The 24,649-nt window shown below is 42.2% G+C and overlaps 1 long non-coding RNA gene and 1 pseudogene across 8 annotated transcripts in view; both read right to left on the bottom strand.

Moving 5' to 3' along the window:
• The window catches only part of LOC148003754 (uncharacterized), a 33,986-nt gene extending 10,741 nt beyond the window's left edge, over positions 1-23,245 (bottom strand). The window contains exons 1-5 of one of the 8 annotated variants that reach the window (XR_015629148.1): positions 23,065-23,245; positions 20,770-21,603; positions 17,641-17,887; positions 14,667-14,757; positions 3,706-3,883 (exon numbers count right to left, since the gene is read on the bottom strand). This is a non-coding gene — a long non-coding RNA (uncharacterized LOC148003754). Of the gene's footprint in view, positions 1-3,705; positions 3,884-12,689; positions 12,863-14,666; positions 14,758-17,640; positions 17,888-20,654; positions 21,604-23,064 lie in introns of those variants that run through there. The other 7 variants (XR_015629143.1, XR_015629150.1, XR_015629146.1 and 4 more) reach the window with 7 other exon arrangements.
• On the bottom strand, positions 1,255-3,304 carry Paics-ps7 (phosphoribosylaminoimidazole carboxylase and phosphoribosylaminoimidazolesuccinocarboxamide synthase, pseudogene 7; annotated as a pseudogene).
• Positions 23,246-24,649: the final 1,404 nt, after the last annotated feature.

Consider the following 24,649-nt stretch of genomic DNA (forward strand, 5'->3'; position numbering starts at 1 on the left):
TTGCATTTCCATGACAACTAAGGATGTTGAACATTTCTTTAGGTGCTTCTTGGCCATTAATATTTCTCAGTTGAGAATTCATTGTTTAGCTCTGTACCCCATTTTTAAATAGATTATTTGGGGTTTTTTTGAGTCTTATCTTCTTGAGTTCTTTATATATTTTGGATATTATCCCTCTATCACATGGAGGGTTGGTAAGGATCTTTTCCAATCTATAGGTTGCCATTTTGTCATACTGACAGTGTCCTTTGTCTTACAGAAGCTTTTCAGATTCATAAAGTCCCATTTATCAATTCTTGATCTTAGAGCCTGAGCCATTGGTGTTCTGTTCAGGAATTCTCCCTATACCACTTTCTCTTCTATTAGATTCAGTGTATCTGGTTTTATGTGGAGGTCCTTTATCCACTTGGACTCGAGCTTTGTACAAGGAGATAAAAAAGGGATCAATTTGCATTAATGATAGGTGTGTTGGTTTATTTCTGGGTCTTCAATTCTATTCCATTGATCTACCTGTCTATCCCTGTACCAATGCCTTGGGTTTTTATTACTATTGCTCTGTAGTACAGCTTGATTTCTGGCATGGTTATTGCTCCAGAAGTTCTTTTATTGTTGAAAATTGTTTTTGCTGTCCTGAGTTTTTGTTATTCAAGATGAAGGTGAGAATTGCTCTTTCTATTTCTGTGAAGAATTAAGTTGGAATTTTTATGGGAATTGAATCGAATCTGTAGATTGCTTTTGGTAAGATGACCATTTTTACTACCAACTCATGAGCATGGGGAGATCTTTCCATCTTCTGAAGTCTTTTTCAATTTTTTTTCTTCAGAGATTGAAGTTCTTGTCATACAGGTTTTTTATTTGCTTTGTTAGAGTTATAGCACAATTTTTTTATATTATTTGTGACTATTGTGAAGGGTGTTGTTTTCCTAATTTCTTTCTCTGCCCTTTTATTCTTTGTGTAGAAGATGGCCAGTGATTTTTTTGAATTAATTTTATGTCCAGTCACTTTGCTGAAGTGGTTTATCAGGTATAGGAGTTCTCTGGTAGAATTTTTGGGAATGCTTATGTATACTATCATATCATCTGCAAATAATGATACCTTGACTTCTTCCTCTCTGATTTGCATCCCTTCGACCTCCTTTTGTTGTCTAATTGCTCTAGCTAGAACTTCAAGTACTATATTGGATAAATAGGGAAAGAGTAGGCAGCCTTGTCTAACCCCTGATTTTAGTGGGATTGCTTCAAGTTTCTCTCCATTTAATTGTTGTTGAACCCAAATGTCTGAGTAGCAAACCAAGCTGATCCTTCTGAAGAAAGTATAGTTGAACAGCCAAGACCGCTGGGCAGTTGAAGAGATGACCACACATTCTGAGCACCCCAGTCTGGTGTGATAAGAGGACAACTGATAATCGGATATGCAGTATTACCAGAGATCACTGGGCCTAGTCCATTGCTTCTGCCTGCCACTGCAACAAATACAATAGGTATGCTATCCCCTTCAAATTCTGCTTTAATTCCCAAAGTGTCATCTAGTCCTTTATATGCAGATGTTACTTTAAGTTCACATGGAATTCCAAAATTTCCACAAGCCGCCTTAATTTTCTCACAGTGACCAAGGTTAGAGGTTGAACCTATCAGCACGACTACCCTGTACTGACTGACTTGAGAAGCAACTCCACTCAATATGCAACTCACTCAAAGTTTTTTGTTTTTTGTTTTTAAACCATCTGGAGTCCTTCTGGAGTTACTTCTTTGAGATCCCAGTAAGACTCTTTGTCTTTCTGCTGTCTCCATCTCCCGATGACCATAGTCTCCAGGAATCATTATCGATGAGATTGGTAAGAACAGTCTCTTTGGTGGTTACATCAATGCCAAATTCAATCTTCATATCAACCAGTGCACAGTTCTGGGGCAGCCAGGATTTCTCCAGAATTTCAAAAATAGCTTGTGTGGTATGACTCATGATCTCCACTTCAGGCTGCCCTATAACCAGTCCAACAAAACAAAATTGTGCAGCTCTGAGTTGCTCCTCAGACCACTGTGGGTCGTTATTGGCATCATCCTTGACTGTCCCGCGTGACCTCTTGCCAGCAAGAATACGCGGGAACACACGAATCCTTCTGTAGCCAAAATGCTTATATTTATTAATAATAGAGGGCGGCGGCGGGGCGCCAGCATGGTGTGGCTTATATACACCCTAGCGCGGCGCATCCACACCTGATTGGTCACTTACCCGTGATCTCATTAGGCACGCCCCGGAGTGGGCAAAGACCTGGCACGAAGGCACTCTTGCACATGCGCACACAGTTAACTTCCTGAAAGGAAGTTGGCTGGCGCGGCAGAGGCCAGCGCCATCTTGTAATGGCAAAACTATCTTGGCCTTCCACGTGGGGCGCAGTGGAAGCCAGCGCCATCTTGTGGTGGCGAATGTTATTGCGGCCCTCTACACTTGACAAACATCTCTACTTTTGGTGGATAAACTTATACCCTTCTTCACACCAGGGTTCCTTTTGAGAAAAGGTCCAGTTGCTATTCTTCGGCATATCCATTCAGTCGGGATCATTTCACATTGGGGTGCAGTGAAAGCAGTATTCCAAATTTCCTGGTGAAAGCAGTTTTTACACCAGCTTCCTGTAACACCTGAAATATGCAGCTGGTGACCTTAGTGGAGAGGGCAGCTTTGCCTTCCAGGTAGTTCTTTCTAGCTGCATCTCCTGCTATAATCTGGTCCTTGGACTGCAGGAGGACTCTTCCTGGATTATCTAACAATTCATAGATTTCTCCCCCTCGCCCCCCCTTCCATGTTCGGTACTTCAGCTGTCACCATTAGCCTAGGTGAACTAGAGGAGCAGACGACGCAGCAGAGGGAGGGGTGTGGGTGGTTTGGGGTTGTGAGGGAGGCAGCATTCTCAAAAGCACACCTTCTTAACCACCGAGATACCATCCAACTCAAAGTCAAGGCTATGGGACAGGAGAGAGTGAGCTAAGTATCCATATGAACCAAGGATATACTGGGACCTTAGGTTAGAGAAACCGATGTTACCTTCTGAAGTAACAGAAAAAAGGAGCTATGAGCTGAGGCGTGCGGAAGGTCTTTACAACCCAGAAAAGCAATAACAGATTCACCCCCAGATCCCCTAGAAGAAACACATTCCCTGGACCCTTTGAACCTAATTTCTAGTGTTGTGAACTAAGAAGCCTGTGCTGTTTTTGCCCAGTGACTCTTTGCTAAGTTGTGATGGAAGCAGTAGGAACTAATGCAAGGATGCCATTGATCATCTTAAAAGCAGCAATTCTCACGAGTCATCAAGAAGCCCTGCTTTCAGCCCTAGGATGCTGTGTCAGGGTGCGGTTCTGATAGCAGTGGGGTAGCTCTGAGTGACAGTTTTAACCCTGACACCATGGGGTTTTGTTTTTGTTTTTTTAGATTTCCAAGTTATACCTTTAGACATCAAAACAATGCTAATTACTTTGCATTCATATTTTATGACTTGTCTTTGAGTATTTTCATCAATATTTTATCATGAAGTTCCAAGTTTTACTTTAGTTATATATTTTCTAAGGCTTTCAGCATGCTTGAATATGACTTTCTCATATGTTGGGGCCTTTTTGTTTTTTGAGACAGGGTCTCTCTGTGTAACAACCCTGACTGTCCTGGAATTCTCTTCGTATACCAGGTTGACATTGAACTCACAGAGATCCACCTACCTCTGCTGGGATTGAAGGCTTGTGCCACCATACCCAGTTTTGTGTTGAGGCCATTTTTAAATTATACTCTTCCAAAGTTGTAGCAGGTAAGGAGGAGAAGTACACAACTTTCCTGAGCTTTGATAGCTCGTGTATGTAACGCACTTTACACTTTGCATAGTATTTGCTTGGTCTTATCCTAGAGCAGAATAAGAAGACTTGGGTTCAGATAATTTAGAGAGTGACATAGAAAGTATGTGACAAAGCCATAATTACATAGGCTTCTAGATTATATAGTGCAAACCCCAAAGAGACACTGTTCCAGTTTTTTTCCCCTACTGCTATAATAAAAATGAGCTGAGAAAAAGCAAAATTCTACTTCTGGTACCAACTTCTAGCATGCTTTCATTTCTGTGATAAAATACTCTGAGCCGCCCCCCACCCCCTAACAATAACAAAAACAAACAAACAAAACAAAACAATTAGGAGATAAAAAGTTTACTCAACTTGTAATTTCAGGTTACAGCCCATCTTTGCAGGGAAACCAAGGCAGAAACCTGAGGCAGCTAGTCACATCATATGCACAGTCAAGAGTAAAGGCAATAAACACAGGTGTACTTAGTATCCAGCTAGCTTTCTCTACTCCCATACAGTCCAGGGCCCCAGTTCCCAGAGTGCTAGCTCTCTCTTTCAGGCTGGTTTCTACCATTTAAATTAAGTCAATCAAGATCCTCCCCAACTAGTAAGCTCACAGGCCAAGCTGATTGACGTACTACTTCACTGAAACACTCCTCACAGGTTATGCTAAAATTAAAACAAAACAAAACAAAAGAGCAAATGGAAGACCAACTTCAAAACTGCAAGGATGTATCTATTTAGGTAACAAAGATTTTCCTTTCTCTTTACTTTGTTCCTTCACTTCCTGCCCATTTGGCACATAACAATCCAATGTTCGAAGTACAAAAATGCAGGCAGTACATCTTTCAGTTCATCGGTGGAAGTTCACCTTTGAGTCTTTCCTGCTCCACTAAACCATGCCTATTCTCACAATCAACAACAAGACATTAGTGGTAAATGCTAAGTTAAGACAAATTATCAATAGGAGCTGCGTATCTTAAGGATGGTAGGATGTGAATAAGGATTGTTAAGTGAGAGGATATGAACACAATCATATGAAGCTCACTTTTCATTTAGTAAGTCCCAACCCCTACATTGTTTAATATAAACAGTGACTGTGGCCTTTCAGTACATTCCCTTAGAAGGGAATCTGACCTTTGTTACTGTGAGAAGTCCCATGATCAAATGTAGGTTGGGTAGGGGAGAGTTTATTTCAGTTTATGCTTCTGGGTCAAAGTCTATCTGGCTGGAACTTAGGGCAAGAACTCAAACAAAAACTGAAACAGAGACCACAGAGGAGTTTCTCACTGACTCCCTCTCTGCTCATTTAGCTCAGAGCCACCTGCCTAGGCACGGTTTTGCCCACAGGGAGATGAACCCTATTCCATTACTCAGCCATAAGAAATGTCCCCACATGCCCAGGCCAATCAGATCCAGCCAATTCTCCAAAGGAAGTATCTTCTTCCCAGGTGGCTTAAGGTTATATCAAGTTGACAATAAAAACTAATCAGGGAAGAATCTGAATTTAAGGTGTTTTGTTTGCTTACTTGCTTGTTTTGGGGATGAAAGAATATTAATGTTGGTAATATTTGGAAATATTTGTAGCAGCATTTGTAATGTCGTATCACCTTTTGGAACAATCATGAAAAATTAATTAATAATGCCTGAAATGAAATGGCAAAGAGTCTGAAGGACTCTAAGTAGCCTGTCACTAAAATTAAGAGACTTGAAGACATTGTCACCAAAAGAACTAGGTAGCACTGAATAACGGGGCCAGGAGTAACTCAGTCGTTCCATGATGCATTGCCCTTGACCCAAAGGAACTCCAACTTCAGAGTTCTGTAACATCAAATTCTAGCATTCTTGGAGCTAAAATGAGATGCTGAAGAGCATCTAAGAGAAATCAGATATTTATCCAGATAGCTGAATTTAAAAAACAACAACAAAACAATAGCAACAACAACAACAAAAAAAACCTCAAAATTAATTCTAAAACTAGCTTTCCATAAGTTACTTAAAAATGAATTTGATGTACAATACAGAAAATTCCCACTCCTAACAGTAAATGAAGATAGGGCACCTACCAGTAAATCTGGTACAGGACCTAAGTCAATACAATTAAAATCTATTGAAGGGTGACCTGAATAAATGGAGGGTTATGCACTGTTCCTGGATGGAGTTGTTAAAATGTTAAATTTTGATTCTTCCTAAATTAATCCACAAATTCAACATGATCCTAATCAAAATTCTATTCATTTTCATGGAACCTAACAAGAACGCTCTAAAATTTACATGAAAGTGAGTAGAGACAAAAATAACTAAGACTTAAGCAAAAAAGAACAAGGAGGTGGTACTTGGACAGATTGAGACCCATACTATTAATCTGTAGCAATCCAATGGTGTGATTTTAGCGCATAGAATTATTTTTAAAATCAGTGAGACAGAGGGACTACAGAAAGAAAATCATGTATAGATTGGAATTTAGTACATGACAAAGGAGGTATTAAGCCTGGTAAGCTGTGACTGTTTTCTGTAGTAAGCCTCAGTCATCTGAATCAATTAGTAAATAAGTTTCCTCATTTAACAAGAAGTAGAGGGTTCAAGTCCTGGGTTGAGCAAAGGCTTGGGTGATCCATCTTCCTTTGACTTTCAAGTCTTGCCTTCATGTACAGCACTACCTGTGCACCATACCTCTGCCTCTAGTCTACTTTCTGTGGAAGAGCAAGGAGGAGGTGGTATGTCTGCCAAGCAGGACCTCTCAAGAAATCAAAGCAGGACTAAGAATTCCACTACTAGTTCAGTGGTCAGAACTGTCATCCCACCCCCTCAAGCTTCAAAAAGGATAGGATTGGAAGAAGTTGTGAAGATGCCAATCCAAGCATAGGAAATCATAGTTCTATGGAGGAATAGGCTCAAGAAACCTATGACTATTGAGTTCTGGAAAGTTAATGAGTATACATTTTAAGGGTTGTTAACCCCAAAATCTCCACAAGCATGTAAAACGATGTATGTCTTAATTTGTTCAATGTAGTCATTCTTCAGTATATACATATTCTAACAACATTCTATATATAATAAATATATTTAATTTTTACTTAAGTAAAAACAAAATACAAAAAGAATATGCAAGTTTGTGTAGATTTTTTCTCAACACATTGACACAGTAAATAAACTAGCAAGTTTGTCTTCTTTATCAAAAAGAAATGGTACTGAGTTAGGTGAGTACTAAACAACATTCAGTCCAGAGGACCAACTCCATAGGTTTGACATCGATGTAGTCATGAGGGACTTTATAGTTGATTGAATGCTGTCCTAGGGATTTCTTAAAAATCTTAATCCTTTATCACTGAAAGTTTTATAATTAGTGGTAGTGAAGCCAAGAAACATGTACATGATCAGAGGAGAGTTGTTCAATATACTGTTCCATTTTAATGCATGATTCATGATGCTCTGTTAGCAAAGAATGCTGGTCAACTTTTGGTATAGGGAAGTCAGTGAGACTTAAAACCAGTTGCATCTAGATCTCAGTGAATGTGAACACTGGCAACCTTGAGAGACTTTGCTTCCAATTCAAACCAGAACTTAACTATAAACAAGAAGGCAACAGTGCTGAAGAAACAAGATGGCCTAGGAGCTGTTCTATTGTTTCTTACTATCTTAGAGTTTCTATTGCTATGAAGAGACACTATGACCATGGCAACTCTTATAAAGGTAAACATCTAATTGGGGGCTGTCTTACAGTTTAGAGGTTTAGTCCATTGTCATCAAGCCAAAAAGCATGTCAGCATGCAGACAGACATGGTGCTAGATGTAGCTGAGAGTACTACACTGGACGGGCAGGCAGCAGGAAGAGAGAGTGGGCAACTGGACTGAGGCTGAGCTTCTGAACTCTCAAATCCCACCCCTAGTGACACGCATCTTCCAACAAGACTACACCTACGTGGTATACACACCTTATGAGCCTATGGGGGCCATTTTCATTCAAACCACCACACTTACTGGCTTCCCTTTTCCGTGCTCTAAATTCTAAGGCTTTTCTATTATAATCTGAAGTGAAAACTTTAGGTTCTTTGGAAAGTCAGTTGGATGGTGCTTTTCTGGGGTAAATACATGAAGGAAGATTTCACTGAAGCAGGTGAAAGGAGTGCTAAAGCAATCGCGTGAAAAGACATGTGATGAAGGATTCTTCCTTAAGAATATACATGTATTGATTTGTAGCTGTGAATTAGTTAAACCACTTTGGCTCCAGTGGGTTGCATGTATGTGTACCCTACACCCAACCGAGAGCTCTCTGGATTTGTAAATGAAAGATACACATACACTGGCTAATTTTGATATGCCTTGACTAGCTCAATGGTTGGGCACTTCTTAACCTCCCTATACCTAGCAAACATTTCCTGTCTCCCTGCCAGCCATTGGCAATTCTTTATTATCAGTCAAAGTCAGCTGGGGGCAGGGACTTTTGGAAGCATCTGCAAGTGTGGCTTTTGGGAACAGAAGTAAGACAATTTCCAACATTGGTCCATCTCACATTGTGTAGTTGAGCTGCATTTGTCAGGACTCCATAGACAGAAATGCACCAAAAACTCTCCTGGTGGTGTGCTGTAGTTTCTTGCTGCTTCTGCCGGCTCAGGCTGATCAGCAGAGGGATGTCATCTCAGACAGATGCACCTGCTGAGGCAAGTCCCATGCTGAGGCAAGACTGGTGGAGGGCACATGATATTTGGAGAGAGTATAAAAAAGACTCAACAGACAGTGAGCTTTGCTTGCTTATAAAACTAGCTGTGCAACACTTGTGGGTCTTCCCTGATCTTCACTTCACTGAAAGAGGTACAGCTGAGAACTTCTCCTGACATTCCTCCTGGTCCCTTCTGCTCACTCCTGGAGGCTGAGGGCTGGCTGTCTCTGAGAGGTAGTGCCACCACTGCTGATTCGTATGTGCTATCCCAACTCTACGGAACTGGACTGCTGGTGCATCCGTGAAGTGTTTGGGAATGGACTGAGCTGCCACTGCTAATGTGTGAACTGAAATGCCGATTTCCAGACAACAGAGATGGAAGTTGTTCCAAAGAATCGTTCTAAACAGGTCCACCTTTCCCTGTATCCTTCCCCCTGTATCCACTACATCTGGTGGGTGGTGGGCTACAAGGAAGGTTAAAGTGTTTAAGAACTATTACTAACAATAGGTTTTGAAAATTTAAAGTTATAATAAGCCCATAAAGGAAGTATAAAGATAAGACATCACCAATTCAATTTTTCTTATCCACAATCTATAAGTAAAAAGAGATGGCAAAATGTTCATATATCAAAGTGTGAGATTAAAGGGCAGATGAGATTAGTAATAGAGCATTTGCATAGCACTGTAAGGTCCCATGTTCAATCCCCAATGCCCAGGCCAATCCAAACAAAATTAAACAACTGAGTTAATTTTACATAAGGCTTCTGTGCCTTTGGTAAGAATGAAATATAACTGAATATAGAAACTATGCCATATAAATTGTGTCCTTACAATGATTCTATATATAGCATAAGGTAACAAGAACATCTAGAAACATGCAAATGATCACAAAAGAGGATTGAGAGGACCCTCAGCTCTCCCTTTTGGCTAAAGGAATCTCTAACAAATCAGTAGCTGACCATAATCTATCCCCAAGGACTCTAAGAAAGTACAGAATCCAAAAGACCTATGCTAAAGCACCAAGTATACAGACATACATAAGTCATCAAAGAGAGGGAGAAATTTCAGAAATAACGGCTGAAAACTACCCAGGTTTGATGGAAATAGTAATGTATATGTCTAATATGCTCAATAAATCCATGGAGGGAAAACTCAGATTCTAAAGTCGACTCAGTGCAGTCAACCTATCTAAATTCAAAAGAAAATGAGAAGAAAAATGAAGGTGGTCAATCTCACGTGCAAGGGGTCTTTAATAAAACTGAGTTTTAAAAATCAGAAACCAGAAAGATGTCTGAAACAATGGAAAAAGATTAATTCAACAAAAAGTTTTGTATCAAAGGAAACATTTTTAACTATCTCTTTTATTTTCAAAATTATACCATAATTACATCATTTCTCCCTTCCCTTCCCTTCTTACATATTATCTACCATATATGCCTCCTTGATTGCTCTCAAATTCATGGCCTCTTCTTTCATTAATTGTTGTTACAAACATATATGTATATGTAGCCACATACATTCCCAAATGCTTAAGTACAATCTGCTCAGTCTGTATAATGTTACTTGTATCTATGTGTTCAGGGCTGACCATTTGATTATCAGATAACTAATTGGTAAGCTTTTCCCTGGAGAAGACTATTTATCCCACTCTCAGCATGGTATTCCTTAGTTGCCTGTTCTTATGTAGGGTTGAGACCTCATGATCTCTACCCTGTCCACATTAACATGTCTATTGTTGTCCTTGTTCAGCTCTTGTCTATGCAGTCATGCTGGTGAGAATCTACAACAACCATAGAAGACATAATATCACAGCAAACGCCCTAATCCTCAGGGTCTTACAATCTTTTTGTTCTCTCTTCTGTAGTAATCCCTAAGTCTTAGGTGCAAGAGTTGCTTTATATATGAATCCTTCGGGACTGGACCCCACGAGGCTACATTTTAATTAGTTGTGGGTTTTAGTAATGATCTCAGTCTGTTGCAAAGAAGTTTCCTTGATGAGAAATGAAGACTACACTTATCCATGGGTATAAAGACAACTAATTAGAATGTAGTTAGAGAATATGCTGGTTTAGTAAAGTAATGATTGTAGCTTCTCCTTTACGATCCATGACTTCATGGCCCTGGGTAGTTGGCTAGGTTTCTGGTACCAGGCATGATTTCCTTCTTGTCGAGTAGATCCTAAGTCCAATAGAGGGCTGTTGGTTACCACTAAATATGCATATCACTACTGCACCCGTAGGGTTATTGTGCCATGCTGGTCATTGATGTAGTTCATAGGAATTATAGCAGGGTAAGACGGATACTCCCCTCTTTTGGAAGGTTTGCATGGTGCCTCCTGGCACCATGCAGGCTAGTCCTTGTGGAGAAGGCATTCGGGTCACTTCCAGCTCACTCAGGGGTCTCTCTTATGTCTGAAGAGCATGGTGTCTTCAGCAATAGGGATTTACCTTCTACCTCTAGCAAGAACTAAGGGAACTAGTAATAAACTATAGTCTTGGACATCCCTGATCAACAACTCAGAAGAGGGTTCTCATGCCTAGTACTGGGGTATTGTTAGCTGGTCTTTAACTTGTGGAGGGAGCATTGTCAGTCCAGGAGGGAGGTTTTCCTAAAAAGGCATAAGGAAGCACACTGTTTAATATCTACCTAAAAATACATACAAAAGAATTTTTTAAATGTTTTTGTTTACTTGGTGTGTATGGGTGTTTTGTCTGCATGCCTGTTTGTGTACCACATGAATGCAATGCCCATGAAGGACAGAAGAGAATGTCAGAGTTTCTGGAACTGCAGATACACATGGTTGTTAGCTGCCATGTGGGTGTTCGAAACTAAACGTAGGTCCTGTGTGAGAACAATAATGTAATAGATGACCCAGATTAAAACAGCAACAACAACAACAGCAAAATGAACACAGAATTATCACTCTCACATATGAGGACTTCTCACTCATATTTTAGTGAGGAAAAATTATACCAACCAATAATTATAAATTCATGTAAATGGATACAAAACTTATAAAGGTATATTTTTCATGACAATAATAGTACAAAATGTGTCCTATTAAAATTAAGTTGCTATTAATCCAAACTAGACATCTTATAATTAAGATGCTAATTGTAGGCCTCTGTATCTGTCTCTATCAGTTGCTGGGTGAAGTGTCTCTGATGACGATATGCTAGGCTCCTTTCTGCAAGTATAGCAGAACATCATTAACAGTTGGGAATGGAATCTCACTCAGGCATACCTGTCAAGCTGGACCAGTCATTGGTTGGCCATTCCCTCAATTCTGCTCCATCTTTACCCCTGAAGTTCTTGTAAGCAGGACAAATTGTAGGTTTTGTGGATGGATTGGAATCCTTCCATTGCAAGTCTTGCCTAGTTATGGGAGGTGGACGGTTCAGGCTCCATGTCCCCCATTGTTAGGAGTCTTAGCTAGGGTCACCCTCAGATTCCTAGGAGTTTCCATTGCCCTAGGTTTCTAGATTATCCCAGAGATGGCCCCCAACCCCAACATTCCAGTTGTCTTTCCCTCCATCCTCACCCCATCTGATCCCTCCTGTTCCCATCCCCATTCCTATCCCCTCTCCCTTTCCTCATCCTCACCCCCTCCCCCATTTAGTCCCCTCCCTCCCTCCCTCCCTCCCTCCCTCCCTCCCTCCACCCACAACATCTATTTGTTTTCCCTTTCTCAGTGAGAGTCACATGCCCCCCACCCCAACCCATGCAGCTTTCCTTGTTACTTAGGTTCTTTGAGTCTTCATGTGGGACTCCAAAGCAGAAACAGAGGCTGTCTCTATGTTGCCTGCCTTTGGGACCCTTTTCCCCTAATGAGCTGCCTCATCTAGCCTCAACAGAAGAAGATGCACCTAGTCTTACTAAGACTTGATATGCCAAGACTGGTTGATATCCATGGAAGGCCTCCTCTTTTCTGAAGCAAAGGAAGGAGTGGAGGGAGGGGTTTGGGAGGGGAAACTGCAATTGGGATGTAAAACAAATTAATTAGTTAATTAAAAGATGTTAATTGTAGCCCTAACAGCAACTACTAAGAAAATAATCCCAAAATACATAACAAAAAATGACAAGAGAGTTTAAATGGTACAAAGATAGTTTCCACTTAACCCAGAAGAAAATTATGGAAGAACAGAGAAACAAAAAGACATGGTACACATAGAAAACAGTTGGAAAATGGTGAGTATAAGTCTTAACTTACCATTAATAATGTGTATAAATACATAATCATTTCAATCAGAAAGCAATGATCAACAGAAAATGTTTTAAAATAGCATGATTTATTGCGAAGATGTGGAGAAAGAGGAACACTCCTCCATCGCTGGTGGGATTGCAAGCTGGTACAACCACTCTGAAAAATCAGTCTGGTGGTTCCTAAGAAAATTGGAAATAGTTCTACCTGAGGACCCAGCTATACCACTTCTGGGCATATACCCAAAAGATGCTCCAACATATAACAAGGACACATGCTCCACTATGTTCATAACAGTCTTATCTATATTAGCCAGAAGCTGGAAAGAACCCAGATGTCCCTCAACAAAGGAACGGATACAGAAAATGTGTTACATTTACACAATGGAATACTGCTCAGCTATTAAAAACAATGACTTCATGACATTCTTAGGCAAATGCATGGAGCTAGAAAATATCATCCTGAGTGAGGTAACCCAGACCCCCAATACCACACATGGTATACACTCACTGATCAGTGGATACTACCCAAAAGGAAGCTCAGAATACCCATGATACAACTCACAAACCATATGAAACCCAAGAAGGAAGATCACAGCAAAGTGTAGATGCTACAGTCCTACTCAAAAGGAGAAGAAAATAATCTCTGGGAAGTAGACGGATAAAGGGATCTGGGAGGGAGAGAGAACAGGGAGGGAAGGGGGGGAGGCTGGTTCAGAAATGGGAGGAGATGGGGGAGAAGTACAGGGAGTCAGGAATTTGAAAGGAGGCATGTAGCAATGGGACAGGGGAAACTGGGGGTAGCCACTAGAAAGTTCCAGGTGCCAGGGACCCAAGAGGTTCCCAGGACATAACAGGGAGGACTTTAGCCAAAATATCTAACAAAGGGGAGAGAGAACCTGTAGAGACCATATCCAGTGGATGGACATGGCCCTCAGGTGAGGGATGGGGTCACCCACCCACCTCAAAAATATTAATCCAGAATTCCTCCTGTCAAAAGGAAATACAGGGACAAAGAGAACAGAGACTGAAGGAAAGACCATCCAGAGACTGCCCCACCTAGGGATCCATCCCATAGGTAGACACCAAACTGAGACACTATTGTTAATGCTATAAAGCACTTGCTGACAGAAGCATGCTATCGCCAGAGAGGCTCTGCCAAAGTCTTATGAATACAGATGCAGATGCACGCAGTCAAATATTGGACTGAGAGTGGGGACCCCAATGGAGAAGTTTAGGCAAGGACTGAAGGAGCTGAAGGGGTTTGGAATCCCATAGGAAGAACAACAATATCAACCAACCAGGCCCTCCAAAGCTCCCAGGTATTAAACCACCAACCAAAGAGTACCCATGGGGAGGACCCATGGCTCCAGCATCACTGGGAGGGGAGCTCCTTGGTCCTGTGGAGGCTCTATGACCTAGGGTAGAGGAATGCTTGTGTGCTGAGGCAGGAGTGGGTGGGCAGGTGGGGGAACACCCTCATAGAGGCAGGGGATGGGGGAGAGAAAAGGGTGCTTGTGGAGGGGAAACTGGGAAGCGGGATAACATTTGAAATGTCAATAAATAAAGTAACCAATAAAAAAGATAGCACAGTTTAACTATATGCTGTCTGCTAGAAATAGACTGTAGATTATGACATATGAAAGGTTAAACATAAATGAATGAAAAAGTATGCCAGGCGGCATTAGTATTAAGCATTAGGATGGTTACGGTCCCACCAGACTACACTTAAAGTAAATAAAATAGATAGGTAAAATTACAAGAAAATGTTCTACACTGATAAAATCATGAAAGAACAGTATAATGAAGACTATATAATAATTAGAACCATACACATGTAATGTAGGCCAAAACCAGATGAAACAAAAGCTTACAGAACTGAAGGGAAGAAATACACAATTCAACAATAATAGATTTCAACACAACCGCTTCTGATAGTAGACGGTGCAACCTGACAAATAACAAGAAAACAGAACACTTAACTTACAACAGCTCTTCCTAAGGAGGACTGTGGGACGGCCAGCAGAAGCACTGTCTCTCTCAAGTGCTGCGGACAATCTTCAGAGCAGAGAGCGTACCTAGGCATCCACAGAGCAAGCATCAATGAACATTATGGAGAATATCCCTCGGTTGCCATGGAACACACAGCAACTGGAGCAATTGAGAAATTCACAAATATATGAAAATCAATATATTGCTCTACAAAACGAACAGATCAAAGAGGAAAAAACTACGAGGAAAATAAAATAGTTTGAGATTAACAATAATGAAAATATGTAAGGGGAGGTGCTGATACTAAGGTCTAGTTACCTAATTGGTTCTTGATTTGTCAATAGAGAAGACCGGGCGCCAATTGCTGGGCAGAAGGTATAGGTGGGACTTCTGGGTCCCTAGAGGAAGTGGAGAAGCAGGGAAAGAGAGAGTGCTTTTCTGTTATACTTTGGATGTAAGGCCTCGGTCACCTAGGGCCTTTCACTAAGGGTGGGGGCCAAAGAGGTTGGTAGGGTTAGCTGATAACAAGCTGTTAAGTTTAGGGCAGGAGAAGAAATGGAAATAATGATTGATAAGAGCGTGCTTCTCCAGGCGGGCTATTTCTGTGCCCAGCCATTGTTCCTAGAAGGCAAGTTCTAAAATAATAAAGCTCTTCATGTCCTCTATCTGAGGAATCTAGGGTCTCAGGAGTGGGCAGTTAATTAACCTCTCCCAGAGCAAAGGCAGGTAGAATGACTGGGTAGAGTGGCCGGGTTCCGGCTGACTACAGCTGAACCAAGCCGGAGAAAAGGCGGTTAGAAAAGGAAGCCTGGTTGGGGCTGATTGTGATCGATCTCAGAGCCAAGCCAGGTGGGACAAAAAGGAGTCAGGAGGGGCTAGAGCATGGGCAGCAGCTCCTGGGCAAAGGTGATATTGTGTTTTTAAAACTACACACAACAAAAATATACCCAGATTTGTGGGATGCAGCAAAGGACTTGGAGACCCTTCTTTACCTGTGTTGGTTGATACTTCAAGAATGCATCAGGAGATATTTGGTAAAAAAATTCCAATTTTCTTCTTTTTTGAAATTAAAAAAAAAAACTATGTGTACATGTATGCCAGTATGGTGAAATGCACACGTGAGTGAAGGTTCCAGTAGAGACCAGTAGAGGGTATGAGATCTCCACGAATGGGAGTTACAAGAAGTTATCTGCCCTATACGGGTGCCTGAAACCAAACTCTTGTCTTAAGCAATGTGTGTTCTTACTGTCAGAGCCATTTCTCCAGTCCATCTAATTCTCTTCTATTCCTTCACGAAACTCAGAAGTCCTCAAAAGTTGAGAAAATTTCCCAGTCATATAAGTAACCACCAGGGACTCAATAGAGCCCACATCCAAATTCCTGTATCGTGAGACCCATCAAATATTCCCAAAACAAAAACAAACAAAACAAACCAATAACAATAAAAAAACCAAACCCTTACATTTCTCAGCAAACAATGTTTCTTTACTGCCACAACCTACAGTTGCAAATTTATTTTATCGTATCCACCAGAACATTAGCTCATAAAGTGTGAGGAGTTCCTAGTTCTCAGGAAGCATTGCCGGGGTGCTTTGAATAGCTAATTATGAAAATGCATTAGGCATTCCTTACATTAAGGGCATCAGGCAGTAGAGATAAATGGTGAACAAGGCATTTTCTCTTCCTCTGAGGAGGCGAGTCACAGTCTAATAGATGCTCAATAAATTCTTCACTGATTAAGTAAATGGATTGTGAAACTGCAGCAGGATGGCTCTGTCTAGCTAACAGCACTGCAGAGGTTTTAGAAGTCATATTTAAAATTGTAACCTGTAATGGAAGCTAATCAGACACCAACATTTCCAGCTATATATAGAAATCACTGATGGCCACCACCAAGTGTACGTTTTCTTTCAGAACAAATAAATATTCGGAAATCACACTCAATACAACTTTAAGCAGCTGCCCCTGGCAGTTTTCTACTGAGAAATGAGATCATGTGTTTTCAAGTTCATGGAAACATGAAGAGTTTGAGGCGGTCTGGATAGGTTTGGTCTCCATAGATTCATGCGTTTGAATGCTCGGCTTATAGGGGTGACACTATTAGGTATGGCCTTGTTGGAGTGGGTGTGGCTTTGTTGGAGGAAGTGAGTCACTGTGAAAGCAGGCTTTGAGGACTTTCAAGCTACACCCAGTATAGCACACAGTCTTAACAGTCTCCTGCTCCCTATGGATCAAGATAGAGAACTCTGAGCTCCCTCTTCAACACCGTGTCTTCCTGGACACTGCCATGCTTCCCACCATGATGATAACGGACTGAACCTCTGAAACTGTAAGCCAACACCAGTTAAATGTTGCTCTTTATAAGAGTTGCCCTGGTCATGGTGTCTCTTTACAGCAATGAAACCCTAAGACAGGGTATTTTCTCACATATTGATAGCAGCAGCAAAAGAACACTTCCACAGTTTGCATGGTAAATTCAATGGTGGACATACGCACATTCAGGAAGACATTTGTGGGAAACAAATCACTCTGTGGGAGAGGTGAATCAAGTTCACATCTTTTCAAACATCAGCGGGAGCTGGAGCTTTTTCCTGTACACACATGCACTCGCACGTGTGTGTGTGTGTGTGTGTGTGTGTGTGTGTGTGTGTGTGTGTGTGTGTGTATGCATGAATGCTATCGTACTGGGAAACAGATGGTTTTGCTTCTCTGTGTCTTATGACTAGGATGCTATAGTGAGACACAGGTTTGAGAAGACTCTGAACATCATCTATATCTCTAGATGCTTCATGGACCTCTTTGTTTAAAAAGGAGGAAAAGGTCAGAGACAAAAATTGAAGGTTGGAGGAAAGGGTCCAGGAATCAATGCTTCTTGAAGACAGTGCCTAAACAAGCATTTTGTTACTAACTGAATTCAGATTTTTCCAAGTCTTTTTGTTAAAGTTTTTCTTATATTTACTTATATTTACCTGCATAAATGTGTGTGCACCACATGTGTGCAATGCCCACACAGCAGAAGAGGAAAATGAGTCTCCCAGAGCTGGAGTTAGAGGCGGTTGTGAGCATCCATGAGGATGATGGTATCTAAACCCAGGTCCTCTGCAGAGACAGCAGATGCCTGAACAACTCAGGCGCCTCTCAAGTTCCATCAGATCTTGAGTTTGTTCCTGTGACTGTGCTGAAGGGTTTTGTGTCAGCCTGACACTCTAAAGTCATCTGAAAGGAAGGAATCTCAATTAACACAGTGCTTCATAAGATCTGGCAATGGTAAGCCTGTAGGGCATTTTCTTAATGAGTGATTGATGGGGGAGACTGAGGCCATTGTGTGTGAGGCCATCCCTGCACTGGTGGTCCTGGTTTCACTGATTAAGTAAATGGATTGTGAAACCAGAGCAGGATGGTTCTGTCTGGTTAACAGCACTGCAAAGATTTACTTGAATACTTTAAAAGTGATATTTAAAATTGAAAGCAGACTGAGCAAGTCGTGAAGAGCAAGCCAGTAAGAAGCACTCCTCTATGGCCTCCATATCAGCTCCTGCCTCCAGGCTCCTGCCTTGTGTGAGTCCTTTTCCTGACTTCTTTTGATGATGAACGAAGATACTGAAGTGTAAGCCAAATAAACTATTTCCTCCCCACATTGCTCTTTGGTCTCAGTGTTACATCACAGCAATAGAAACCCTAACAGAGACACTGTTTAATTAGGAATGTAGCAGGTACAGTGCTAAGTTAAAAAGTGAAAATAAAATACTCCAAATATTTTAGCATGTTACTATAGCAAAGATATTGTTTTCATTCATGATACATATCTATCCAACGTTGGCCCAAACCACTGCTCTGTGTGGCCACTCAGAGTTCCAGCTTTCGGAATGTCTGCTGATAACACATCAAGTTCCACTGGTCCCGTGCTAGAGAGAAGAACGTTCTAGGGCAGTGATTCTCAACCTGTGGGTCGAGACCCCTTTGGGTGTGAACAACTGTTTCACAGGGGTCAAATAACAGATATCCTGCACGTCAGATGTGTATATTACAGTTCACAACAGTGGTAAAAGTACGGTTATGAAGTAGCAGCAAAAATAATGTTTGGGGGTCACCACAACATCACGAGCTGTGTTCAAGGGTCACTGCATTAGGAAGGTTGAAAACCATGGATCAGATCAGTTCTGATCACAGCTTACTGAACAGAACTAGTTGTGTGACCCACTGACTTCAAGGTCGGGAACTGCGGTCCTCTTGTGAGCCAGAAAGGCAGAAATTTTCAGTGAACAACATTGATGCCCTTGGCGATAAGCAAGGTGAAAGGAAGTCCAGGCAGAACAGAAATCCCTGCGGCTTTGGTGGATCTCTGCCTCGGCGGCGTCATCAAAGCCGCAGCAGTAAATGTTTAACCCCTGCTAGGTGCCCAGACCTGAATCTCCACGCTGCAGATAACAGATCAGATCATTTTGTGATTGGGCTCGGTTCTGTCAGTTCAGACCATTATTTCTCTATTAGGAGGCAGTTCAGAATCATGGCCGTGGGCTCGGCTGATTGCAGAGCCCACCATGCAGATGAGCTGGGGCTGAATAATCAGCTCAAGTGGAAACTGCAGGAGCAGTCATTTGCGAATAGACTTTCTACAGTGGAATATGGTGCTTCGTGTGATTTGAAGTTTAATGCCTGCCTGCAGAACGGGAATGCAAGTGCGAACACCTTGAGGGGACAGATAGGTAGCAGAATTGCCTGAAGAGGCCAGTTTTAAGAAGCCGGAAAGCACTGGGTGAAAAGCTGAACTCAGAACATGGTCCTTGCTGGTGCAGTATCTCCTCTGGATTGTTATGTAAAAAAGTCTTGGATTTGAATTGTCTCCCCCACCCCCCTCCCCCCCAAAAGAAAAATACATTTTTGAAAATTACGACATGAACTTAAAATTACACCTTATGAACCAAATAAAGCGTTTCCATAAAGCAAAGTTCCGCCCACAGGCTACCAATTTACACCCTCTGCTGAAAAGGTTTGAGTTATTAACATAGCTCCCACGGGGCTGATTATTCCTGCCAAGCGTAGTCCTCACGCTTCAGGTAGCTGCCACAGGGTTAACGACGGAAGGTGCACGCGAAGCTACAGGCTGTGAGCACGGATGCTCGGCTGCGTTTGGATTACCGAGCCCAGTAGATGAAAGCGAGTATAGGGGCTGGGGATTTAGCTCAGTGGTAGAGCGCTTACCTAGGAAGCGCAAGGCCCTGGGTTCGATCCCCAGCTCCGAAAAAAAGAACCAAAAAAAAAAAAAAAAAAAAAGAAAGCGAGTATAAAGCTTGCCTCCATGAACAAACACCTTCCAGAGAAACATCACTAACAAACTGAAAGGCGCTTTTTTTCTAGCATCTAGTATCTCCCTCTAAACACCGGACAAAGAAGAAAGGGAATCTCAGCTCCCTAGTCAGCAGTCACGATTTTGTCTCAGTCAACCTACTTCTTCATGGCTTCCCCTCAGCAACGCATGGTGGTTTCAGACTACGAAATCCATGTTATCGTCCCAATCTAAAATGTGTCCTATGAGCTCATTTTGAACTTTTGTTCTCTATCTGGGTGACCTTATTGGGGGGAGGGGGGGGACTCCAGGAGGTGGAGCCTGGAAGCCTGGAACCCGTAGAAGGCCTTGGAAGCTTATGGCCTGGCTCTTGGTCCAGCTTGATGTGAATAGCCTCTATCCCTTGCTCCCACTGCTAAACATGAGACAGTGCACTGTGCAGTGCATCACTATGACAGACAGAAATCTCCAAATCATGAGCCAAAATAACCTATGTTCTTTCTCCCAAATATTTTTGGGCATGGCGATGCAAATCTTACAACTATACACACCTTTTCACTAGCTATGTGACTACAGGTGAGTTACACTATTTCTCTCTGGTTCCGTTTATTTAAGGAAGAAAAAAAAACCACAGTAGCATTTTCAATTAATTAGCTAATTAATTAATTTCATGTATGTGGGAAGAGAGACACTCACACGCCACCACATGCCTATGGAGGTTGGAGGACAACCTAGGGGCGTCTACTCTTTGCTTTCCCCGTTTGGAACGCTGGGATAGACTGCAAGTCATCTGCATCAGTGGCCATCTCACCTACACATTCACAGTATGGTGACCCTAAGTGTGCCGGGAAGATGAAAGGTGCCAATCATATGAGAGAGAAGCACGGCAGCGTTGACTGTGTGGCTGGCAGGACGCAGATATTCAGTAGGAATAGTTTAAATTGTTCCCTAACACTTTCTTACGATCTCGGAGAACTCCTGCGGTGGTGTTTATTCTTTGCTGAGAGAAAACATTTTTCCTGCTCTCCCCAGCAGACTCTGCCCCCTGACAGCTATTCTCTGAGCATCACCCCATGTCTTTTGAAGCAGAGGAATGTCCTTCAGCGGCAGATATACTTTGCCAGGATAGTTCTTCCAGCCCTCAGGACCTCCACTTCTATTTTACACTACAATTCTGGCCAGTCCTTTGGGCACCCAGATCTTCCCACACCCCACTCCTCAGGAGACACCTGAAAATCCACTTGAGTGCAGTGGATGAACCTTGAGTGCAGCAAATAGTAATTCCTTTACAGGGGCCTCCTCCAGGGACCGGTGGCATTTGGACCATCTGCAGTCATGGAAACCACAGATGAAGTGCAGGGGCCGTCGGAATGCTTTTAACTCTTGCTTCCAGAGGCTGTGACTGCTAACTGCTTCTCACTAGGCCTTTCCCCAGTCTTTTTGGAGAAAGTTTGAGCTGAGCACTTTCCCTTGCCCCTTAATGTTGCCACACAAAGCAGGAATGTTGTGTGTGCCTTTTGGGGAATTCTTCAGAGGAAGGTGGGTACCAATTGCTCCAACCTTTCCTCCATCATAATATTTTGTCCGTAGGTATGGTGACTGGAACTTGAGTCGCTGTGAGACATATAGTAGCAATTCGGAAAGTCTAGGCAGAGAAAACAGAGTCCTGCTCAGAAAATTCACAGGATTTCCCCCTTTCCAATCACATATACATTCTTTATGCATTCTTTAAGCTTTCATATATTTGAACCAAGCAACACGATGCAACCGGGTATATTTCGTAGCAGATATAATATGCAAGTCCTTTTCTACCAAACCAGACGGCTGTTGGTAAAAATGGAAAACAGTGTTACTCATCTCAATAATTTCTTATTTAGTAAAATATAATTATTTTTTGTGAATCTATTATTGTTTCCGTGCAATGGGTGTAAATTATTTTTAAATGAATTAAACAAAGATGCACACATTTCTCGGTGTCATTTCTAATGTGTAAACATGTAAGGGAATGCTCTTTGTTGGATAGGCTTGCTAATTTTTAAGGTGGGGGGAGCGTAAAATGAGCCTGAGATCAAAAACCTTGAAAAGTGGCCTTGTCCATACTCTGGAAACAGAGAGTTGGGGTACAGGGTACAAAAGGGTCCCATTAACCTCAACTTTTCTCCTATGTGAAACTTTAATGTGCAAACCACTACCCTTGGGGTGTTCTGTTATATTAAACTAGATTACCCCTTTCAACAGATACTTTCCTGCCTTCTGTGAATTGAAATGAGGTCACAGCTAAGAACAAACAAAAACAATTAGAGATTGAAGCTGTTTCCTGAGTCTCCCTGTGCTGAGGGCACTGCTATACACTAAGTTCCCTGGCCCTTTTCCGCCTGGGTTGTCACAGAGGTCTCAGTGGAGGCCTTGCTGAGACCACAGTCAGTTAGCTCATCCTGACTCCACACCTAGTTTTAAGGAGACAGAAGGGACTTCAGTGAAGCTGTTCTGGAATACCCAGGGTAGGAGTGGGAGGCTCTTGTGTTTCTGAGAATCAGGCCCCGTCACTTGGCTACCAGGAGCCTCTTGGCAGAGTGCCCAAATGGAGCAGTGAGTGGATAGGGGCCGGGTGGATGGGAAAGCTGGCCTCAGTCTCCTAGGCACCGCCTGTGTTTTTCCTGCATCACAAAAGATGCACCAGGATCCCAGCAGCTGATCACTGCCAGGGAGTAAGGGACAGATTCTAGGGCTGTGGGAAAGACAGGGGACAGCCAGTGTAACTCCTTCAATTCTCATCACAAACCTAGGGAGGCTTTGATGAGAATAGCAAGCGCTTCCTCTGAGATGAAACCCACTTTCTGTACTTGCAAAGGGAAACAATGGGAAGCCATAGAAACCACACACGACACAGCAGAAGATGCGATCAAAGGCACCGTGCTTCCTGTCGAGCGATGAACTGCCAAGTCTAAAATCCAGTGTGTTTCTGAGTCTAAACCTGGCTTTGTGCTAATTGCTCAACAAAGGTAATATGTGTTTGTCCCGATCTGCCAGAGCATTTTAAAGTACCTCATTTAAGCTACAAGCCTTCTGAAAACAGCATGGCCGTGTACTCCCTTTTAAGACTTACCTTAAAATACGTCATGCGGCCATTGTCCTCCCGTGAAGATTTCCTCTCTATATTTCTGTAAAGAAATGACTGTCTCTACTTCACCGCCACCCCTCCAAAACCTTCCTACTCTCATACTGGAATGGGATGGAATGTCCTTGCTCCTGGAGTCTCTCTCTCTCCTTGTTTGGTTGAGAAATGCAAATAATTTGGGCAGAAGTTTCCTTAACAACAGAAAGCACATATCCCTGAGAGAGACTGTTTCATTGGGTTCTGCATTGTAGATCTGGAAGATGTTTTTGTAGATATTTATGTGGTGAGTGGCATGTTTGTGGGGTCAGGTAATACTTTTCCTGTCCAAAATCATGCTGAACCGGACAGGGTCTCCCTTTTAAGATATAGTTTCCAAAGATCCTCTGGAAAATTTGTGAGGAGGAGGGATCAAAGTGCAATGCACACGATATCATCATAATGAGTCAGAGTCTTGTGAGCACACGGACCCTGTGCCAGTGCCCATGTGGGGGGCAGTGTCCTGATGTCTTCTGTAGCAGAAACCAACAAGAGCAGCTTCAACGGTGCTCACCACAAAGCACCATTTTAACCAAGATACACACCTACCACGGCATGGCTATCATTTCCCTCAGCCTCTTCCCACCTAACTCCGTATCTTACCATTTGCCGACAGCAAGAAGGTTCGCCATGGCTCCTTCACAGAGACCCATTTTTACGAGGCTCCTCACTTAGTCTAATGCCATAAGCACATTATTCAGAAGAGATTAAGTTGTTACGTAGTGTCAAGAACTTAGTATTCAGGTGTAATTAACTGAGAAGGACCTTTGAGGATGACCAGGAGAACTGAAAAAAATCACCAATGTGGCTCAGCTATGCGAATCTAGTATCAAAGTTTAGGTAGGTGACTGATCTCTCTTCAGTTCCCTCCCAGAGAAGCTGCTGTGTTTTAACGCATATAAAACCTCAACATTGTAACTCTATTTTAATTAGAGAAAGATGTCCGAGGAACTGAGTGAGAAGCTAGCTCTCATCCGAGTTGGTGCACCCCGCCGTGGGGTACAAAGCTACCACCGAGGCTCACTCTCATTCCACCGCAGCTTCTGAGCTGACTCTCAGGTAAGATGTCTGCTCTTCTAGGTTTTGTAGATTTCTAACTGTTAATTAGGTTTTATTTGTTTGTGTTTTGTTATGTTTTTTGTTTTGTTTTGTTCTTTCAATTTGACATGAGCTAGGGTCTGGGAAGAGAAGCTCAACTGAGAAAACGCTTCCATAAGATTGGTCTGTGGCCATGTCTGTGTGGACATTTTCTAGCTTAATGATTAATGTGGGAGAGTCCAGTCCACCGTGGGCAATACCACCCCTGGGCAAGCATTGTATAAGAAAGATAGCTGAACAAGCCATGAGGAACAAACAGGTAAATAGCATTTTCAGTTCCTACCTCAGGCTCCTGTCTTGAGTTTTTACCTTGGTTTCCTTCAGTGATACAGTGAGTTGTAAGATAAAAGAAACCTCTTCCTTCCTCAAGTAATTTTTGATCATGGTTTTCATCAGAGAAAAAAAAGTGAAGTAAAGAACATGGAAGGATGAATGAATG

The sequence above is a fragment of the Rattus norvegicus genome, chromosome 9 (genome assembly GCF_021556685.1).
Source record: "Rattus norvegicus strain SHRSP/BbbUtx chromosome 9, alternate assembly SHRSP_T2T, whole genome shotgun sequence".
Classification (NCBI taxonomy): domain Eukaryota; kingdom Metazoa; phylum Chordata; class Mammalia; order Rodentia; family Muridae; genus Rattus; species Rattus norvegicus.